Raw genomic sequence first — 6,098 nt, forward strand, 5'->3', positions numbered from 1 at the left:
TGTGTCTGCTATTAGCAAAGCCAGCATTTACTGAGAAATCCTGCAGCTGATCTAAAAATGAAGCTACCCAAGAACGGGCCACGTCTTATTGTGTGTCCCTCCTAGTGCCACATGCTGTCAGGAACGTGGATCCTTGATGGATTAATATCACTGTGCAATGGGAAGACCACCTGTTATTTAGTCGCTCAGTCGTGTCTGACTTTACGCAACCCCATGAACTGTAGCCCTCCAGGCTTCTCTGTCCATGGAATTCTCCAGGCAGGGATACGGGAGTGGGCTGCCATTCCCTTTTCCAGGGGAACTTCACGTCTCCTGCATTGGCAGACAGATTCTTTACCACTGAGCCACCCAGGAAGCTCGGAAGATCACCTGAGTAGGGATTATGATTGAGATTAACATTGTTTACCTACTTGGTACAGTGCAAGCCCCTTAGATTGTGTAGATTGCACTATCCTAATTCTATTGGACAAATTAAACAAAGTGGCAATATAAGGTCTCTTCCAACTCTACATCATAGAAGTTAAGGTTTTTACTTTCTAGGCCTGTTTTCCTTGTCTGGTTTCTCCCCAGATTCTTGCCCTATTGAGTGATGCACACAACGGAATGAACACTTTGGAGAAGTATGCATTATTACAGATTAAAGCGTCTGATTCTCACCATAGTATGATTATTTCAAAGCCACACAGACTGACAAAATTCTGGCAAAACTATAAAAATTCGTTTTAAATGTAGAATATGTGTGCATTTTTAAGCACAGGAAAGCAAAATAATGATTGTTCTAGGGTGCTGGGGTCATTCAGTGGTTACTTTTTCCTGTAAATTTTGTGTCATAAAAACATTTTGTATATAGCATTTCTAATGCTTTTGTAAGAATAAGGATTAGGCTAATGAACGAGGTCCTGGAAGCAAGTCAGGGAGGCCAGAGTTTTAATCTTGGTTTGGTTTTCTCATTGGTAGTATGAGAATAGTACATGCTTTACCAAGTTAAGCCAAGGTGCTGTGAGGCTCAAACGAAGGAAGGTCTTAAAAAGTGCTTTGAAACATACTGCAAGGCTAAAAAGAAAGTGTGGATGTAGAAAGTACAAGAGTATTACTTGGTCAGTTAAACAGTTTCCTGGGTGTTCTTAAATGATGTTTCTCTTCATTCAAGAATGGGCAGTGGTTGTTGCTTCACTTCCAGTTTGCTTGCCTTTGCTGGGGGAAAGCTAGCCTGAGACCGCAATTTGGGAAGCAGTGAGAGAGCAGAAGTACTTGCGGGCAGAGACTGAAAACAAAGTTTGGTGCAGAAAATATCAGGTTGACATATATAACATGACCTGTGTAATGTGTTGACTTCTGCTGGCAACTCAGGCAAGATCACCAGTTTTATGTATATGTGGAATGATAAAACTGGAAAGGCATGCACATTACTGGAAAGAGAGAGAGAGAGAGAGAGTGTGTGTGTGTGTGTGTGTGTGCGTGCATACGCTAAGTCACTTCAGCCATGTCCAACTCTTTGCAACCCCATGGACTGTAGCCCGCCAGGCTCCTCTATCCATGGGGTTCTCCAAGCAATAATACTGGAGTGGGTTGCCATGCCTTCCTCCAGGGGATCTTCCTGAACCAGGGATCTAACCCACACCTCTTACATTTCCTGCATTGGTGAGCGGGTTCTTTACTACTTGTGCCACCTGGAAGTGGTTAAACAATTCAAAATTAAGGATGTATGTGAAGCTATGTACATTAAAACAATTCTTGGCTTTCCAACTGTAGTTTTTAAAAATTATGTAAGAAAAATAATATGTGCAAACCAACCTCAAAGAGTAAACAGCAGGACAAAAACAACAAGAATAGTTATGTCAATAATATTTTATTAGTAATAAGTAATAATTTAGGATGCTTATGTCCCCAGGGAGATCTCGTGGGCCTGAGACAAGGATCTGAGGACCAGCAGGGAGTTTTCTTTTTATGCTGCTTTGTTCTTGGAAGAATATTAGAATAACCTGGGGAACTAAAAAAAAAAAAAGTATGTCGGGGCCCACCTTGGCATGATTAAATCAATCTGGGATCGCAGGGGGTGGGGGAGCCTAGATGTTTTGTTTTTAAAGTTCTCCCAAGTGATTCTACATCTTCCCAGATGACTCAGTGGCAAAGAATCTGTCTGTCAATGCAGGAGACTCTGGAGGCATGGTTCAATCCCTAGGTCAGAAAGATCCCCTGGAGGAGGAAATGGCAACCCACTTCAGTATTGTTGTCTGGGAAATCCCATGCATGGAGGAGCCTGGTGCATGGACTAAGTCCACAGGGTCGCAGAGTCAGACATAACTGAGCATGCCTGCAGGTTAAGTAATTCTACTGTGCCTGCAAGTTTGGAAGATCATAAAAAGGAGAAGCGAATTACGGGACTGGAAATGACCAGTTAGCCTGCTTTCCTAAAACAGGAAGCTGTGGACTGAAGATGAATAAAGGATCTTTGAATCCACAATAGAAAGTCATGATTTGATTCTAGAGGCAGGACTCAGAAGGAAACAAGGCTATGGGAAAGGTGGTTGGAAAAGTGCTGACGGCTCTCAATAGTCAAGTGAGGCCCTCCAGAGGCAGCATTCATTTCAGCTGTGCCCACTGCAGGCTCTGTCCAGAGACCCGGTACCGAAGACTCGGACAGGAGGCTGGTCAGGAACAGATGGGGATGGTGCCAGCATCTGCCCCGTGGTCCTCCCCCACCTCCATCAAGGTGAGGCCAGCACCTCTGTGTGAGAGCACTTTGCTAAAGAACCGAAAGGGACTGCGGGTGATATTACCAGCTCAGACTTAACAATAATACACGTTTTAATACCTTACTTGTTGCTTTTAGAAAGTATTAGTTGCTCAGCCATGTCCAACTCTTTGTGAGCCCATGGACTGTAGCCTGCCAGGTTCCTCTGTCTATGGAATTCTCCAGGCAAGAATACTGGAGTGGATTGCCATTCCCTTCTCCAGGGGATCTTCCCAACCCAAGGATCAAACCTGGGTCTCCTACATTGTAGGCGGATTCTTTACCATCTGGGCCACCAGGGAAGTCCATTTAGAAAGACGGGTATTATTCTGGATGAACACTAGACTTCATTTTAAGTGAATTCTGGCCATTGTAAATAATCAGTTCATACTTACATGTTGAAGGGTTGCCCGCTGGGAAACTCAAGAGAACATAGTGCAGTCATTGCCAGCCTGAAGCACGTCTTCTGCATAAAGGGTTTCTAGCCCTGGTGCCTGTGTGTTAGGACTGTTGAGTAGCTGACTCAGTCACCAAGCAGTCACATATTGAGGACAGTACCACAGAGTCAGTATGAACTGAAGAGAAGCCAGGGAACTCCACTCATCTCCTGTATCAAGGCTGACAAAGAAAGTGATGGAATGCCTATTTCCAGTAGGCTGTAAATGAACTCAGGAGGGAAAAAGTCATTTTCTCCAAACTTGGCATAGGTATAAAACAGAAGGTTACTGAGAAAGAGAGGGAGAGAGAGAAAGACGTGTGTGTGTGTGTGTGTGTGTGTGTGTGTGTGTGTGTTTGGGCATCTAAAGTTTGAATTCAAATGTTGGCATAAGGTGGATCTGAAAAAGGCAAGGACACTGAAAACTCATTAGCAAGAGCAAATGGACCTTAAAACTGTAAAATACAAAATATTTGACTGGGATCCACATTAGCACTTTCTGCCTCTTCTAAGTAGTCTAGAGCTTCATCATCTTACCCCCAGCAACCCTCTCCTTCATAAAGTCTTGCCTCTGATTTTTAGTTATACTTAGGATGTCAATGGCTTTGAAATCTAAGGTGTTATCCTTCCTTGGAGGTTGGCCTAACGTGTCTAAAAGTGCAGACAGGAAGTTGTAACCATGGAAATACCAGTGGGAGAGGGGAACTTGAGGATTACGCTGTAGTCCTTAAGCTTGCTTGTTAAATTAAGCAAGGAGTGACACTGAGGTAAAAGGAAAAATCTGGTTACCCTCTTCACTTAGCTAAGAGGGAAGCTGGAGGTTTTCCTCCTCAAAGCTTGTGGTTGTTGAAAGGACATGGAGTATACAGGAAGCACGAAGAGCTGGAGTGGTAGACACATGTTTCAGGGTTCTCTAGAGAGACAGAACTCACAGGATACAGAGAGATATTTAAGAGGAGATTTATCATAGGAATTAACTTACACAATTATGGAGGCTAAGAAGTCCCATCATCTGCCATCTGCAAACTGGAAAACCAGGAAAGTGGTGGTGTCCATTCATTCTGAGTTCAAAGTCCCAAGAACCAGGAGCACCAGTTTTCAGGGGCAGAAGAAGGTGGCTGTCCTAGTGCAAAGAAAGAGCAAATTTGCCCTCCTTTTTCCCTTTTGTTCTCTTCAGGCCCTCAACGGATTGGATGGTGTCCACTCACATTGGTGAGGACAACTTCTTTGATCAGTCTTGGATTGATCAAAGAAGTTGAGTGGGTCTGACCCACCCAGAAATAACATTTTACCAGCTACCTGGTCATCCCTTGGTTCAGTCAAGCTGATGCATAAAATCAGCCATCACGACACAGATATTCTGGCATTTTTAATTCCCTCTCCTTTGTCCTCTCTGATATCCTTTAGCTCAGCACGTTATCACTTCCAATACCCCATCCAGAGCAGAAGCTATCTAATTCTTGGGTGAGGAGATGAGAAGCAGCCCATTGAGAGACTGAAGTCCTAGCCCCGGTCCTCCCCCTACAAATGTTTATTAACAGTGATGCTTGACATCTATAATCCACTCCATCCAGTTGCTCATTCTGCTCCTTGGTAAGTTAGATAACTGCCTAGTAGTTACTCAGTGAGTCACAGAGACAAGTCTGAGGACTGGACACTTCTCCCAGTGAGGCTCTCTCCCACCCACACTGGGTGGGATCTCAGCCCCTCCAGACTTTTGGTCACTGGAATCCATGGGCTCATGACCTGAGTTTCTATAGCAGTCCCCTCCTCCTGCCCTTCTTGTTTTCCCTCCATCCCCCCACACCCACCATTCACCACCCATATGCTGTATCCACTACTGGCTTTTGTGATCCGTGGTTGCTAGGGTTGGCAGCTATAAAAAGCACGTGCATTTAAATTCTGTTTGAGTTGAGTAGCTTTGCTCATATCTCATGACAGTGAACTGAACTCTGGTTGCCAGGGGTGAAAGGGTGATGGCTGCAATGTGCAAAATTCACCCTCCGTGAAGGAGAAACGTAAAGTGGATGTACTATATGGTACCTTATTGTGTAAAAAGAGAAGCAGTTATTATAATTAGTTTAATGCTTAGGAAGGGAAGTAATTTTACCTACTTAATACTGGAAAGACAGCTTAAACCCTTGGGACTAACCCAACCTCTCTTCCACCTCTAGGAACGAGGGAAGATGCTGATGATGTATATAGATCAGAATATATGTTCTGAAATGTGTCTCACCGGTGAAAATGAATTCACTTGGAGCTCTTTAGACTCTACTTGTCTGGTTCCCCTAAAAATAGTGACATGATATTTCCACTCAGGGGGCAGCCCATGGCCAGGGAACAGAGGGAAGGAAATCACTGACTTCTGGGAATATAACCTTTGCTAACCTGTAAGCTCCTTGAGATAGTAGTAAGTCTGTGAAATGCTCAGTCTGTATCCTGGAAGCATGCGCAACAGAGAAAGTACTTGATAACTGTCTTTAATATGGTGCTCTAAGCACGTGCCTCCCTTGGGCCAATAATGCCCTTTACTAAGTGCAACGGAACAAAAGAGTACCAGTTTGTGGTGGTTCTCTGGCAGGTCTGCCTCTATACAGGGCAACAGTAAGCCTTGGGGATCTCTGTCTTAATAAGACAGGGACCAGTCATTTAGGAAAACAGTGTAGACACTATTTTGAGGATAATTACAAGGACTTACCTTTTAGAAGTAAATACCTTTGTTGAGTGCCTATAAGCACTGTTGTCATCTCATTTGATTTTATAATTGTGGAATGTCTCATTAGTTTCTTCATTTATAAACGAGGAGACCAAGTGAAGCTCAGAGAGGTGAAATTGCTCAGTTACAGCTAGTGAGTGGTGATTTTGGAATTTAAACTCAGGTATGTGTGCATGCTAAGTCTCTTCTGTCACGTCTCTGACTCTGCGACC

Source organism: Muntiacus reevesi, chromosome 6, assembly GCF_963930625.1.
Source record: "Muntiacus reevesi chromosome 6, mMunRee1.1, whole genome shotgun sequence".
Classification (NCBI taxonomy): domain Eukaryota; kingdom Metazoa; phylum Chordata; class Mammalia; order Artiodactyla; family Cervidae; genus Muntiacus; species Muntiacus reevesi.